A 17,368-nucleotide genomic window follows, 5' to 3' on the forward strand; every position below is an offset into this window, starting at 1 on the left:
AACTCTAAGTTGACACAAGGCCTTCTAAAAACTGGTGACCTTGGATAAAGTACAGATTCCCACAAGACATTGGAACAGAGAGTTACTGTTGTACAATTTTATTATCTCCATCACCACCTCCACCACCATAACCAAAATCATCATCATCATGATCACCTTCATCATCCTCATCCCCATTTTCTTACTTATAATTATTCTTCCCATTTTCTGTAACCCTGGATTTTGAATACACATAATGACACTTTATTTCAACTTTTGCACATTTTGTATAGTTGTTAAGTAAAATATGTACCCATACTCTATTTTATTTTTTTATTTTTTTTATTTTATTTTATTTTTTTATTGCTTAAAGTATTACAAAGGGTATTACATATGTGTCCTTTTTTTCCCCGCCCTTGACAATCCCCTGGCCTCCCCTAACCCCCAGTGTCTTATGTCCATTGATTATGCTTATATGCATGCATACAAGTCCTTCGGTTGATCTCTTAGCCCCTTCCCTCCTGCCCCCCAACCCTCCCCGGCCTTCCCGCTGCAGTTTGACAATCTGTTTGAGGCAGCTCTGCCTCTGTATCTATTATTGTTCAAAAGTTTATAATGGTCTCTATTACCCATGAATGTGTGAGATCATGTGGTATTTTTCCTTTATTGACTGGCTTATTTCACTTAGCATAATTTTCTCCAGTTCCATCCATGCCGTTGCAAATGGTAAGAGTCCCTTCTTTTTTACAGCAGCATAGTATTCCATCGTGTAGATGTACCACAGTTTTCTAATCCATTCATCTACTGATGGGCACTTAGGCTGTTTCCAGATCTTAGCTATGGTGAATTGTGCTGCTATGAACATAGGGGTGCATATATCCTTTCTGATTGGTGTTTCTAGTTTCTTGGGATATATTCCTAGAAGTGGGATCACAGGGTCAAATGGGAGTTCCATTTCCAGTTTTTTTAGGAAACTCCATACTGTCTTCCATAGTGGCTGCACCAGTCTGCATTCCCATCAGCAGTGCACGAGTGTTCCTTTTTCTCCACATCCTCTCCAGCACTTGTCGGTTGTTGATTTGTTGATGATAGCCAGCCTGACAGGTGTGAGATGGTACCTCATTGTCGGTTTGATTTGCATCTCTCGGATGATTAGCGACTTTGAGCATGTTTTCATATGTCGCTTGGGTTTCTGAATGTCCTCTTTTGAAAGGTGTCTATTTAGTCCTTTGCCCATTTTTTGATTGGATTGTTTATCTTCCTTTTGTTAAGTTGTATGAGTTCCCTATAAATTTTGGAGATTAGGCCCTTATCAGATATGACATTGGCAAATATGTTTTCCCACACAGTGGGTTTTCTCATTTTGTTGATGGTTTCTTTTGCTGTGCAGAAGCTTTTTATTTTGATGTTGTCCCATTTGTTCATTTTCTCTTTAGTTTCAAGTGCCCTAGGAGCTGTATCAGTGAAGAAATTGCTTCGGCATATGTCTGAGATTTTGTTGCCTTTGAATTCTTCTAGAATTTTTATGGTTTCCTGTGCGTACATTTAAGTCCTTTATCCATTTTGAGTTTATTTTTGTGTATGGTGTAAGTTGGTGGTCTAGTTTCATTTTCTTGCATATATCTGTCCAATTTTCCCAACACCACTTATTGAAGAGACTATCTTGGCTCCATTGTATGTTCATGCCTCCTTGGTCAAATATTAATTGAGCATATTGGTTCAGGCTGATTTCTGGGTTCTCTATTCTATTCCATTGATCTATATGCCTGTTCTTGTGCCAGTACCAGGCAGTTTTGAGAACAGTGGCTTTGTAATACATCTTGATATCTGGTATTGAGATCCCACCTACTTTCTTCTTTCTCAGGATTGCTGCAGCTATTCGGGGTCTTTTTTTATTCCAGATGAATTTTTGGAGAGTTCGTTCTAGATCTGTGAAGTGTGCCATTGGTATTTTAATGGGAAGTGCATTGAATTTATAGATTGCTTTGGGTAGTATGGACATTTTAATGATGTTGATTCTACCAATCCATGAACACGGTATGTTCTTCCATCTGTTTATGTCTTCCTCTATCTCTTTTTTCAACATCCTGTAGTTTTCTGAGTAGAGGTCTTTTACCTCTTTAGTTAAGTTTATTTCTAGGTATCTCAATTTTTTTGGTGCAATGGTAAATGGGATTGTTTTTCTAATCTCTCTTTCTGAAAGTTCACTATTGGTGTATAGAAATGCCTCAGATTTCTTGGGGTTAATTTTGTATCCTGCTACATTGCCAAATTCATGTATTAAGTCTAGTAGCTTTTTGATGGAGTCTCTAGGGTTTTGTATGTATAATATCATGTCATCTGCAAATAAGGACAGTTTTACTTCCTCTTTTCCAATTTGGATGCCTTTTATTTCTTCTTCTTGCCTAATTGCAATGGCTAATACTTCCAGTACTATATTGAACAGGAGTGGTGAGAGTGGGCATCCCTGTCTTGTTCCTGTTCTTAGGGGAAATGGTGTTAGTTTTTGTCCATTGAGTATGATGTTGGCTGTGGGCCTGTCATATATGGCTTTTATTATGTTGAGGTATGATCCTTCTACTCCCACCTTGCTGAGAGTTTTTATCAAAAATGGGTGTTGGATTTTGTCAAATTCTTTTTCTGCATCAATTGATATGACCATGTGGTTTTTTTCTTTCAATTTGTTTATGTGATGTATCACGTTTATTGATTTGCAGATATTGTACCATCCTTGCATCCCTGGAATAAATCCTACTTGGTCATGGTGTATGATCTTTCTGATGTACTGCTGGATCCGATTTGCTAAGATTTTGTTGAGGATTTTGGCATCTATGTTCATGAGGGATATTGGCCTGTAATTCTCTTTCATTGTGTTGTCTTTACCTGGTTTTGGTATTAGGGTGATGCTGGCTTCATAGAATGAGCTTGGAAGTGTTCCTTCCTCTTGAATTTTTTGTAGTAGTCTGAGGAGGATAGGTTTTAGTTCTCCCTTGAATGTTTGGTAAAACTCCCCTGTGAAGCCGTCTGGCCTTGGGCTTTTGTTTGCTGGAAGCTTTTTGATGACTGCTTCAATTTCTTCCATAGTTATTGGCCTATTGAGATTTTTAGATTCTTCCTGATTAAGTGCTGGAATGTTGTATTTTTCTAGGAATTTGTCCATTTCTTCCAGGTTGTCTAGTTTGTTGGAGTAGAGCTGTCCATAGTATGTTTTAACAATCATTTGTATTTCTGTGGGGTCTGTTGTTATTTCGCCTCTATCGTTTCTGATTTTGTTTATTTGGGTCCTCTGCCTTTGCTTCTTGGTGAGCCTGGCTAGAGGTTTGTCAATCTTGTTTATCCTTTCAAAGAACCAGCTCTTGGTTTCATTGATTTTCTGTATTGTTTTTTTGGTCTCTATGTCATGTATTTCTGCTCTAATCTTTATTATCTCCTTCCTTCTGCTCACTCTGGGGTTTTCTTGTTGCTCTCTTTCTAATTCTTTGAGTTGTAGAGTTAGATGATTTACTACCATTTTTTCCTGCTTTTTGATATAGGCCTGTAGAGCTATAAACTTCCCTCTCAGGACTGCTTTCATTGTGTCCCATAGGTTTTGGATTGATGTGTTTTCATTGTCATTAGTTTCCAGGATGCTTTTAATTTCTTCTTTGATCTCGTTGGTAACCCAATCAATATTTAATAACATGCTCTTCAGCTTCCAAGTGTTTGAGTATTTTGGGTTGTTTTTATTGTAGTTTATTTCTAACATTATGCCATCGTGGTCTGAGAAGATGCTTTTTATGATTTCAATCTTCTTGAATTTGGGGAGACTTTGCTTGTGTCCCAATATGTGGTCTATTTTTGAATCTGTCCCATGAGCACTTGAGTGGAATGTATATTCCGCAGCTTTGGGGTGAAGTGTTCTGAAGATGTCTATTAAGTCCATCTGATCTAGTGAGTCATTTAGGATTGCTGTTTCTTTGCTGATTGTTTGTCTAGAAGACTTATCTAGTGATGTCAGTGGTGTATTAAAGTCCCCTACTATGATTGTATTGTTGTTGATCTCTCCTTTGATATCTTCCAGGAGTTATTTTTATGTATTTGGGTGCGCCTGCATTGGGTGCATATATGTTTACCAGGGTTATATCTTCTTGTTGTATTGATCCCTTTAGTATTATGAAGTGGCCTTCCTTATCTCTTGTTATGGCCTTCACTTTGAGGTCTATTTTGTCCGATATAAGTATTGCTACCCCAGCTTTCTTTTCCTTTCCATTTGCGTGAAAGATATTTTTTCATCCCTTTACTTTCAGTCTGTGTGAGTCCCTTCTAATGAGATGGGTCTCTTGTAGGCAGCAGATGTATGGGTCATGTTTTTTTATCCATTCAGCCACTCGATGTCTTTTGGGTGGAGCATTTAGTCCGTTTACTTTTAAAGTTATTATTGAAAGGTACTTGTTTGTAGCCATTTTTTTTTTGTGTGTGGCTGTTTTCTTTCTGAGCTTTTTCTTTTTTCTTTTTACACCAGTCCCTTTAGCATTTCTTTCATTGCTGGCTTGGTGGTGATAAACTCCCTTAGCCTTTTTTTTGTCTGTGAAGCTTCTTATTTCCCCTTCAATTTTGAATGATAGCCTTGCTAGATAGAGTATTCTTGGGTTCAGTCCTTTGCTTTGCATCACTTTGTAAATTTCCGTCCATTCTTTTCTGGCCTGATGTGTTTCTGTTGAGAAATCATTTGATAATCTAATGGGAGATCCCTTGTATGTAACTTTCCGTCTCTCTCTTGCAGCCTGTAAGATTCTCTCTTTGTCCTGAACATTTGCCATGGTAATTATGATGTGTCTTGGTGTGGGTCTTTTCGGGTTCACCTTGTTTGGGACTCTCTGTGCTTGTGTGACTTTTTTCTTCACCATCTCAGGGAAGTTTTCTGATATTATTTCTTCAAGTAGGTTTTCTAATCCTTGTTCATCTTTCTGTTGTTCTGGCACCCCTATTATTCGTATGTTGTTTCGTTTCATGTTGTCCCAAAGCTCCCTTAGGCTCTCCTCCTGTCTTTTAATTATTTTCTCCAATTGCAGTACAGTTTGGGTGTGTTTAGCTTCCTTGTCTTTTAATTCACTAATTCGGTCCTCCGCTTCTCCTAGTCTACTATTGATGCTTTCAATGGTGTTTTTTATTGCAGCTATATCACTCTTCATTTCTTCTTGGGTCTTGCATAAGTTATTGATTTTTTCATCTGTTTCTTCTTGCTTCTTGCATAAGTAGTTGATTTTTTCCTCCATCCGGTTTATGCATGCTAGGACCCTTATTCTGAATTCTTTTTCTGTCATGTTGCATGCCTCTGTCTCATTTAGCTGCTTTTCTGGCGAGTCCTCCTTTTCTTTCCTTTGGGGGTTTCTTTGCCTACCCATGTTTGATCTCACTGACATATCTAGATGTTGAGTCGTTCAGTGGCTGCTCCCTGGGTGGCAGTGGCTTCTTGGGCTGTGGCTGCTCCTTGGGTGGTTGTGGTAGCAGCTGCTCCTCAGTTGGCAGCAGCTCCTCTGGTGGGTGTTGTTCACAGCTGTGGTGGCTCTTCTGACTGGTGGGGGGAGGCTTCACGTACAGCTGCTGTTCCTCAGACAGAGGGTGTGGTGATCAGGAGGCTGCTGTTGCTTGGATCTGCTGCGTTGATTTAAAGGCACAAAATACAACACAACATGGCACAACGTACCAGGCACTGAACACAAATATATTCACGATATTAATAACCCCAAATAAAGGTGACCCCCCGAATTAAGAGAATTAGGGGGTAAGGAGGAAAGAAGAGAAAAAGATAAAAGAGAAAAAAGAAAAGAAAAATGAGAAAGAAAAAAAGGAAGTGCAAAAATGAAATTGGGAAAAAAAGAGGGGGGGGGGAAAGAAAAAGAAAAAAAAGAGCGAAAATAGAGAATGAAGTAGAAGAGGGGAAGAGACTATTTGTATGAGGAGAAAACTCTGATAGAACTGCCACTAATACCAACAAATTCCAGCAACAGATCCCTGGAGATGAATACAAACTACAAACAACCAATGATATCAAGAGAGGCAAGGGAAAACAGAAGCATAAAAATAGCTGGGGGGGTGGGGGAGGGGAGGGAGGGGAAAAACCAGCAGATAAAAATAAAAAGGAAAAGCAACACAACCTCACAACCAGTCCTAAAAAAGAAAAAAAAAAACAACAACGCAAAACAAAACAAGCAAAAAAAAAACACACACACACACACAAACAAACAAAAAAACAATATATTCAACAATCAAGCAAACAGCAAGATAACAATAGAAAGATAAGAGAAAAAAAATATTTGGATAGTGAAGAAGGATAAGGGATAGCTGTATAAGGATTTAGAGCAGTGGATTGGAAATAGGATATATAAGAACGGTGAAATTGGACAGGGGGTAAAAAGACAGAATAGGGAAAATCTAAAGCAGGAATAGAGTAAGAGAAACAGGACACCAAAAGGGGAAAGGTGAGGAAGAGGGTTTTAGCATAGAGGTAAAATTGAGGTAGGGAAAATTGATGCTAAAGGAACGATGAAAATAGAATGGAGAACACTACTCCCAAAATAAAAAAAAGAGAAAATAAAATGGCACTTTAAAAAATGGTACAATGGTAGCAGTAATAATACTGGTTAAAAATAAAAATGTAGTAATTAAAAGGGTAAAATCAGGTGATGGAAAAAGGAGAAAAAGAAAAAAAATTGGTTTCTTAATTGAAAGGCGAAAAAGGAAAAAAAAATTGCAGTAGTGAAGGTCTTTCAGTTCTTCTACTCTTCAGCCTGGCTCGCCTTAGTCCTGCCAGGTATTCAGGAGAGTGTTGAATTTTCCTGCGATACACTGTTCCTCCGTATTGTAAATCACAGTCCTGATTTTAAAGCAGGCCATATTTGTGATCCAGACTGCCTTAATTTGTGTTCACCTAAGAGTCAGTTTGTGGCTCAGCCTCTGGGTGGCAGTGTTTTGGGGTTGGCCCCTGAGGCTACATGGCTTCTGTACCCAGCAGCAAGGTTTTATTTCCTCTATTGCACTTAAAACTGGTTTGGGAAGGTCAACTGCCCAGAGCTGGTTCTTAAATAATCGTTATCCTGCTCTCACTCTATTTTATTTTTGCTTGACTGCTGACAACTGATGGCTTATTCTTGCCTCTTCTCCATCTGACAAACAGGAGAAATCTGATAAGAAATCAGGGTTTTGTCTTCAGATGTCATTGGGGGATTGAAACCACTCAAGCCCCTGAAAACAGAATTCATTCCCTCCCTCATCTCTTTGAAAATAATAGAGCAGAAAGCCAGTCTCCTTTCCTGACTCCATCCAAGCAGGTCTGACCAGATGAAGGGCCTTCCCTGTGCTTCCCTGAGCTTTGAACTGTGTGCATAATAAACATCCCATGTCCTCTTGTGTGTGTATTTGTCATCGGCCTGTACATGTGAACCAAGCTTCTGTGGGTCCCTATGCCTCTGCCTGGTGTCACCTACTTTTGGTGCTATGAGCATGGTGACAAGTCAATGATTGTAACCACCGTGAATTCTTCATTTCAAGCTTTCGGGTCACATGCCTCTGGTGTCTGCTTTCCAACACAATCATGTCCTGCTACTGGCTGGGACCCTGAGCTGTGTGGGGCTGAGCTGCATGGTTGAGTAAGCAGAGCCTCTGGTTGGATTTAGCTGATTTGGTTCAGAAGATTTGATCATTAATTGGTACTTGGCACAAGAGCATCTGAAACAGACTCTCTATGACATTTGTCCATTTGAAGAAGTTATCTCTGTTTACAACAGACTTTTCTAACTCAGAGACTTCAGAGGTAAGTGCAGAATCAGGAATCCAGACAGATTCCCTGAAGGAAACTGATATGAAGAGGAAACCATACAGGAAACAGCCCAATTCTCCAACTGCATCTGCTGCTGGGATGGTCCTTGGGTTCAAGGACCCTGAGTGCCCCCTGGTGGTCACAGCCTCTCCTGCAGGTTTGTGTCTGGACTCACACTGACTTCCTCTCACTGTGTGTCCCTTGCACAGTAAAACATGGCTGTGTCTTCAGCTCTCACGCTGGTGAGCTCCATGTAGGCTGTGCTCGTGGATATGTCTCAGGTCATGGAGACTCTGCCTTGGAACTTCTTTGCATATTTTGTGTTTCCATTGTTAGGGTAAAACCATCCTATCCACTCATGTGCCTGCCCTGGGGCCTGTAGCACCCAGTGCATCCAGTAGCTGGTGAAGGTGTATCCAGAAGCCTTGCAGGAGACCTTCACGGAGGCCTCAGGCTTCCTCACCTCAGCCCCAGACTGCACCAGCTGCACCTGGGAGTGGACACCTGTTGGGAAGAGACAGGAGTGGGTGGAAATCCCCCTTGACTCTCCGTTGTCCTTTCCTCAACCCAGGACAGGAGCCCCTTACCTGTAGCCATGGCCACCAGGAGGAGGTTTCTCATGCTCCAGTCCATGGTGAGGGGCTGTGCTGTGAGCACTTCTGTGGGGGAAGGTGTAGCTGTGGGTGATGCCCTCAGGGCACAGACACCATATTTAACCTAGTCTACCCCCTCTCTTTTGCATATTGGTGAGGCAGAGTATTTTATCGCTGAAGTCTTGACCCCACCTGAGAGAAGATGGATGACACAGGGACCATGCTCAGTGGTAGACTGAGTCTCCAGGTCCTCATTCTTTTTTTAAAAATTGTATCTTCATTGTAGAATGTATTACATATGTCTCCTTTTATCTCCCAATGACCCCTTCTAGCCCACCCCAACCCCCTGCCCAAGGCCTTCACCAGCCTATTGTCTGTGTCCATGAATTATACATATATGCATAGGAGTTTTTTGTTTGATCTCTCCAGACCCTCCCACCCACCCCCAACTTCCCTCTGAGATTCTACAATCTGTTCCAAGCTTCTAAGTCTCTGGATCCATTTTGTTCATCAGTTTATTTTGTTAATTAGATTCCATATATGAGTGAGATCCTGTGATATTTGTCTTTCTCTGACAGACTTATTTCACTTAGCCTGATACTCTCCAGGTCCCTCCATGTTGTCTCAAGGGCAAGAGATCCTTCTTTTTTTTATAATATATTTTATTGTTTTTTTACAGAGAGGAAGGGAGAGGGATAGAGCGTTAGAAACATTGATGAGAGAGAAACATCGATTAGCTGCCTCCTGCACACCACTTACCAGGGATGTGCCCGCAACCAAGGTACATGCCCTTGAACGGAATCGAACTTGGGACCCTTCGGTCCACAGGCCAATGCTCTATCCACTGAGCCAAACCAGTCAGGGCGAGATCCTTCTTTTTTATGGATGTACTGTAGGCCTGGTATATGAAATTCATGCATGAGGTGGGGGGAGAGGGCGAGGGTCTCCTAGGCCTGGCCTTTTGGGGCTTTCTTTCCCCTGGCTGACAGAAGCTTGCCCAGCTCCCCTGCTGACACTGCTTGCAATCTGTGCAGTGTTGCTCCCCCTCCCCCACTACCCATTGCCTCCATCCTCTGGACAGGCATGGGGTGCCATCGCTTGGCTGACGTGGGCCACCCTCTGCAGGGCAATCACTGGCCACCTGCCACAGCATTGCTGGCTGGTGGCCTGGTCCTCCCTCTGTGGGAAATTGATGGAGGGGGCCCCCAGATCCATAGCCCTGCAGAGAGAGGCCCTGCCCACTCGCCTCAGCACAGCCAGCAGGGTGGTCTGGGCCTCCCTCTATGGGGTGATCTTGGAGCGATGGCAGGGCCCCTGACCAATTGCATCACACCTGCCTTGGCTGGCCTGGCAACAGTGCATGTCATAGTGTGGTCATCTGGAAGGTCGTCCAGACAGTCATTCCGCTGTTCGGTTTGCATATTACGCTTTCTTTATTGTAGATAATAATTTGTTGTATAAATATACCACAGATTTTTAATCCACTCATCTACTGATGGTCTCTTGGTCTCTTTCCAGGTCTTAGCTATTATAAATTGTGCTGCTATGAACACAGGGGTGCAGACATTTCTTCTGATTGATGTTTCTAGTCCCTTAGGATATATTCCTAGAAGTGGGAACACTGGATTAAATGACAGTTCCATAGTTAATTTTTTGAAGAAAAACCATACTGTTTTCCATAGTGGCTGCACCAGTCTCCATTCCCACTAGCATTGTACCTGGGTTCACTTTTTTCCACATCCTCAAGTGCTCCACACACAACGTGTTGGTTTGTTTATGATAGTCATTCTAACAGGTGTGGGGTGATACCTCACTTTCTTTTTAATTTGCATCTCTTGGATCATTAGTGACTTGAGCATTTTCTCATATGTCTCTTGGTCATATGTATGTTCCCTTTGGAGAAGTGTTAATTTAGGTCCTTTGCCCATATTTTAATTGGGTTGTTTGTTTTCCTTTTGTTAAGTTGTATGAGTTCCTTATATATTTTGAATATTAATCCTTTATCAGATGTATCCTTGCCAAATATGTTCTCCCATACAGTGGGCTCCCTTTTCATTTTGTTGATGGTTTCTTTTGCTGTGCAGAAGCTTTTTATGTTGATGTACCCCATTTGTTAATTTTCTACTTAGTTTCCTTTGCTCTAGGAGATATACCTGTAAACATATTGCTGTGAGAGATGTCTGAGATTTTGCTGCCTATGGTTTCTTCTAGTGTTTTTATAGTTTTACAACTTACATTTCAGTCGTTATCCATTTTAAGTTATTTCCTGTGTATGGTGTAAGTTGGTGGTCTATTTTCATTTGCTTTTGCATCTATCTGTCCAATTTACCCCCACAGCATTTATTGAAAAGTCTGTCTTGACTCCATTATAAGTTCTTGTTTTCTTTGTCAAATATTAATTGTGTGTAATGGCTTGAGTCCATTTCTGGGTTCTCTGTTCTATTTCATTGGTCAATATGCCTGTTCTTTTCCCCGTACCAGGCTGTTTTGATTACGGTGGCTTTTGTACTATAACTTGGTACCTAGACTTGTGATCCCTCCAATTTTGTTCTTCTTTCTCAAAATTGTTGTAGCTATTTGGGGTGTTTTTTGGTTCCATAGAAATTTTTGGAGTGTTTGTTCTAGCTCTGTGAAGCATGCTGTTGTTATTTTAATAGGGGTTGCATTACATCTGTAGATTGCCTTTGGTAACATGGGCATTTTACTGATGTTAACTCTACCAATTCATGGACACTGTATATTCTTACATTTGTTTATATTTTACTCTATCTCTTTTTTCAAAATCATGTAGTTTCCTCAATACAAGTCTTTTACCTCCTGGGTTAAGTTTATTTCTAAGTATCTTAATTTTTTTGTTGCAATTTGTAAATGAGATTGTTTGTTTAGTTTCTCTTTCTCACAATTCATTATTCATGTATAAAAATATCATCAATTTATTGGTGTTAATTTTGTATCCTGCCTTATTGCCAAATTCATTTATTAAATCTAGTAGATTTTTGGTGGAGTCTTTAGGGTTTTCTATGTACAATATCATATCACCTGCAAATATTGACAGTTTTACTTCCTCCTTTCCAATGTACTGTCTTCTTTTCTTTTCCAGTTGTAAGACTTCCATTCTGCCAGCTTTCAGGCTATTCTGATTGATGGTTGTTCTGTATTTTAGTTATTATTTTGATGTGGTTGTGGGAGGTGGTGAGTACAGGCATTTACCTACGCCACCATCTTGGTTCTTTCCCAGGCTCTATTTCTGATGATTCATGCTGAGGTATTATGGTTCATCCCTCTCTCTTCTCCTGCACACTTAGGGGAAAATGGAAGAGAAAGCGGGATGCCCCCATGTGTCCTGCTTGTGGGACATTGAAACCACATAAGCCCCTCTGTGTGAAGGGCCCTCCCTGCCTCCACATTGATCCACAATAAAACCCTGAACCAGTGTCCTTACCTGGGGGATCCAAACATTTCTTTCCCTTTTGTTCAAAAATACATTTTTCAGTGATTTCAGAGAGGAAGAGAGGGGGGAGAGATAGAAACATCAATGTTGAGAGAGAATCATGAATCAGCTGCCCCCTGCATGCCCCACACTGGTATTGAGACTGCAACCTGGGCACGTGCCCTGACCAGCAATGGAACTGTGACTCTCAACCACTGAGCCATGCCACCAGGCAGCCATTTCTTTCTTTCTTTCTATTTTTCTGAAATTGGAGTCCCCATCCTATATTTAATGGGAATTAACATTTACAGGGTGCACTGCACTTACATATCCTATAATATAGGAATGATATCCCTTTGCCAGAAGATAAAATTGTAAATTTTCTTGCTATTTCTTGGTTCCAACTTGATAATTTCTTAAGATTGGAAATTATATAGTATTTGGCTAAAACATTTCTTCATAAATAGTTACAAAACCTGCCAAAACACAAGAAAAAAGTATATTAAAAAAAAAAAAACACCTGACGTTTGGATGTCACACAACACCAGAAACAATGCTTAGAGACATGGTGTTGCTCCAGAAGAAAGTGGGTCAGTGAGCTACTAAGCTGAAGATAGAGACTACCCTTCCCCAGGATCATATTGCACAAAGAAAAATGTCAAACGACAGTACCTAAAAGCAAAATAAAGGTCTGAGGATGAAGCCAGCTCACTTGTAATCCTGTTAAAAGAGAGTCACCGTTTAGATCCAATGTACTGGAAAACATTTGCTTTCTCAGAATACCATATTTGTAAAATCTGCTAAGAAGTCAGCCAAGGATGCCGAAGGTTTTCGCCAGGAGAGGCTTGTTTTTCTGGAACCAATTCTAACATTGGAATCAGGAAATCTGTAAACTGTGCAGCATCTTCATGGGGACACCCATACTTTTCCACAGGTACATCAAGGAGGCTCCAGGGCTTCAGCTTGGTGATGTGCCACAGGTCTCCTCTGCGATTGAAGAATTTCCTAGAGTATTTTCCAGATAGAGCAAAGTGCCTTGGGATACTGCATAGCAGCTCTATGATATGGCCTATGTGGTCTTCCTCTCTGGAATAGTCCTCTCCAGAACGCGGTTCAAACAAATAATCTCCCGTCGTCAGCTCAAATGCCATACACACCATGCTCTAGGTGTCAGCAGGTGTGCTTTAACCTGCTCCTATTAAAACCTCCGTGGATCTGTACTGACATTTCTGTAATGTCTTCTGTGAAGTGTTTATGTACCCGACAAGTATCTCACAGGTCAGCAATCTTAACTCTAACTTTATCAGTAAGTTTGTCACCAGTAAGTTTGCTGCCTGTGTTTTGTTTGTTGGCAAATCCCCAGTGCTGGAGGCCGAAAACATCCTGCTCTTGGGATGGGCTGCTTTCCTCCTGCTCAGTAAGAGGGATTCCTCAGAAAGTGTAGAGCCACAAGCCACAGGTTCTAAGGGGCCAGAGGACAATGAGGTGGAAAACTCTGGAAACTGTGACTTGGGAATTTTATGCCGTCCATTTGGCAATTTACCATTGAATTGTTCATAGGAGCTGGTATACGTGTAATCACTTTCTGCGTTTGGCTCATCAAGGTTATACTCCTCAGGGTTTGGGCAATCTACTTCATCATCGTCTTCATCATCCAGCTGCTGCTCCAGCAAGAACGGGCCATTCCCAATGTGGTCATTGGTTTTAGGTGATTTTATCCAGATGGGGTCTATCTTCTCGAGCTCCTATTCACCATCGTCTTCATCCTGCTCAATGTTTTCTTTCTCAGCATCTTCTTTCTCTTCTTGGTCCTCAGCTTCACTGTTGTTAAGCACAGGCTCTCCCTCAGTAGGCTCCTCTAGTGCTTCTGTTTTTAGTTTCACCTCTGGGCGGTATTCATCATCTTGCTCATTGGAAGGTAAGGCTGATGTGACAGTTTCTTCTATTATTTTCCTTTTGGCTTCACACTCCAATTCTTCCAAAAAGCAGGTGCTTTTCCAGCAACTCAGCCTGCCTTTTCTGCTGTTTTTTTTTGTTTGTTTGTTTTTAGAAATTTTTCCTATAGGTTTATGCTGTGGCACCGTACTCACTGCAGTCCCTGAAGGAGGAGGAGCACCGGCTTTCTGCCACTGCATGGCCTCAGCTGCCATTCTTCTCACGTGTGCATCATCACACACATCAAGATGTCCCCTGGCGTGATGTCAGTATGAATGATCTCGAATTTCCTGTGTAGATAATCTAACCCCGGGAGTACCTGTCAAATGATACTCCTCACACAACATAAAGGAAGGCCTTGATAGTTGGACTTGATAATCCATTTGAGGAGATTGTGGCCAAGCACTTCGAAGAACATGCAGACATGGATTCCATTCATGCTTGAAACCTTGAAGTCATCAATTAGCTGTACTACTATGTCTTTACTTGGGTCACTGGAATCACTTTCTAGAACACATTTGAGCAATTTTATTTAATCCAAGGCTGTCTCTGCATAATGCTGGGCACTTTTTACAACTTTCATTGCAACAAATTTTTTCCCGTGCATGTCCCAGCACAGCCAGACAGTAGAGAAGTGTCCCCATCCTAGCTTCTTAGTAACATGATACTGACCATTGAAAAGGTCTCCATTTTCACAGGATGATGGCCACCTTTGCATTAGTCTGTGGGGTCCTCCTGCTCCTCATTGTCTGAACCCAGGATCTCCTCATCTGGCTCTGGGGGTGTGGGGTCTAGCAGAATTGGCTGTGGTGGCTGAGGTGGTGGTGGAGGAACTAAAGGAGCATTCTGTGGAGGCGCCAGCCTTCCTGAAGAGGACAACTTCTCAGAGTTAACTGACATCAGCAGCTCAATCTTCTGCTTGATTTCATTTCCTTTACTCAATCTGCACGACAGTTTATTATCCACCATAGTATTCCCAGTAGTCACTCATTTTTATTTTTTCAGATGCTTTTCTTTCAGCCTCTGCTTTCAGGCCTGAATTTCCAGCACTTTCCTGGAGCTCATCCGGACACAGGGGAAGCAGCCAGGCAGCCTTTTCTGACTCTGAAAAGCCTGCCCTGCTTGCAATAGATGTGTCTGTGATGTGATAAACCTTTCCAAGGGCCCTCTGTGTGGGGGACATCATCAGCCTAAACACCATTCCAAAGTACGGTGGGTCCCTCTACATCCTCCTGATGGTGTCACCTGCTATTGGTGCTATGAACATGATGACAAGTGAATGAATTCACCAAGGGGTCCTTCTTCGCTAACCTTGGGGTCACACTCCTCTGAAGCCTTCTGTCCAGCACACTCGTGCCCTGCTGTTGGCTAATTGGGACCTGAGCTGTGTGGGGCTGAGCTGCACTGCCGAGTCAGCAGAGCCTCTGGTTAGATTTAGGAAACATGGGTCAGAAGATTAGATCATTAATTGTCATTTTAGCACAAGAGTGTCTAAAAGAGACTCTCTGCCTTTTGTCCACATGAGAAAGTTGTCTCTGTTTACAACAGACCTTTCTATCTCAGAGACATCAGAGGTAAGTGCAGAGTCAGGAATCCAGAGGTTCCCTGAAGGAAACTGTGACATGAAGAGGAAACAACACAAGAAACCAGCTCAAATCTTCCTCCAACTGCACCTGCTGCTGGGATGGTCCTTGTGTTCAGGGACCCTGAGCGACCCCTGGTGGTCTCAGCCTCTCCTGCAGGGAGGTTTGTGTCTGGGTTCACAGTGACTTCCGCTCACTTTGCGTGTCTTGCACAGAAATACACGGCCATGTCATCGACTCTTAGGCTGTTCATTTGCAGATACAGCATGTTCTTGGCATTGTCTCTGGAGATGGTGAATCAGCCCTTCACAGAGTCTGCATAGTATGTGTTGCCACCACTCCAATTAATGAGTGACACCCACTCTAGCCCCTTCCCTGGAGCCTGGAGGACCCAATGCATGCCATAGTCATCAAAGGTGAATCCAGAGGCTGCACAGGAAAGTATCAGAGATCTCCCAGGCTGCACAAAGCCTCATCCAGACTCCGCCAGCTGCACCTCACACTGGGCACCTGCAAACACAAAGGTGTCCTGGTCAGGAAACTCTCAAACTTCCACTGTTTTTCTCACTTATACCTACTCACATATACAGTGTCTATCATTCTCCATAAATTATCTCAAAAACAGCCACAAGGAAAACCCAGCTGAGCCCAAACTCCATGGTGAGTGGTCTGTGTTCAGTCCTGGCCAGGGTATGGGAACACCTGGGTATTCCAGGGCTGGGCTCCTGTCCCAGAGCTGCAGGGTCAGGGCTGGGCTGGTTTTTATGAGCAGAGGGTACCTATTTGCTTGTCCTGCTACTATATAGAGAGAATAGGGGTTGGATTCTGACATAAAGGACATAGTCCCAGAGTGGGAATTGTACAAAGGTGCTGTCTGTTATAAATTACTCCCACATCCAGGCCTGTGCCCTCCCATAGGACCCAACTGCTCAGAAGATCCATACAAACACACAGGAGAGAAAATTCACACAAAAATGGAAGGTTTAAAATGAGAGATGCTGTTGACAGGCACTAGTAATGACACCCAAGAGAAATCAACCCTCACAGTCTGAGAAAAAAGTAAAATCCAGGGGGTTCATGTTCAGGAGATGGGAAGTTCCATCTGACACTATTTCCCCTACAAAGTGATCAGAGGATAAACTGAGACCAGAGTGTGAGCCTAGAGCCAGTGGACCAATAGTTTGGGGCGAGAGGAGCATCTGTGTTGATCCCTGGGAACAGAAGCATGAACTATAGACACACAGACACAGCTCCTGGGTCCTATTCCTTCAGGGGAGTTTGGTGCTCGATGTGTAGCAGCTGCATAGCCTCCTTTGTGGTGTTTACTCTTTAGATTCTGTTGTAGATCCAGTTTCATACATTTGGATATAGAATTTTCATCATGACCAAGTGTGTTTAGATAGGCTGTGGGTAATGGTTTAGTAATAAGTAGGTTGAAAATCTTGTTATTGTGATCCTGATATCTGCATGTGACTCTTGGGACCACCAACACTATGCCCTGGCTCATCTTCAGGTGTCCTGTCTGTGACCCATCCTGGGGTGTCCATAGACGGATGGAACTGTGAGATAGGTTCTGGTGGATGAAGGGGGGCAGGTGGGTTTTAAAGGGTCTGCTCTGCCCTAGATGCTGTGGGAAGAGCTGGAGAGAGTTGGCAGGGCTCTGGCCATGGAGATCAGGGTCTCGGACAGATCTAGGGAGAATGTGGACAGTGGAAGGCAGCTTGGGAGTTACCTTCCTTCTGAATTTTGGAAATATTTTTAGAACAAAAGGTGTTCGTTTTCCTTTAAATGTCTGGTGAGATTCACCTATGAAGTTATCTGGTCCAGGAATTTTCTTTTCTGGGAGGTTTTTTATTCCTGCTTCAACTTCATTAGAATAATTTGGTGTATTTCGATTTTTTAATTGTTCCTGATTCAGTTTTGAAAGGACATATGATTCTAGGAATTTAGCATTTTTGCCCATGTTGTCCAATATGTTGGCATGCGGTTGTTCATAGTTTATTATTAACCTTTCTATTTCTATGGTATTTTTATGTTGTTCATTTGCAGA

The 17,368-nt window shown here is 42.1% G+C and overlaps 1 pseudogene; it reads right to left on the reverse strand.

Annotated features, from left to right (window-relative positions):
• Positions 1-12,600: 12,600 nt before the first annotated feature.
• Positions 12,601-14,656, reverse strand: LOC102419653 (annotated as a pseudogene).
• Between the last annotated feature and the right edge of the window lie 2,712 nt (positions 14,657-17,368).

Source organism: Myotis lucifugus, unplaced genomic scaffold, assembly GCF_000147115.1.
Source record: "Myotis lucifugus unplaced genomic scaffold, Myoluc2.0 scaffold_379, whole genome shotgun sequence".
NCBI classification, from domain to species: domain Eukaryota; kingdom Metazoa; phylum Chordata; class Mammalia; order Chiroptera; family Vespertilionidae; genus Myotis; species Myotis lucifugus.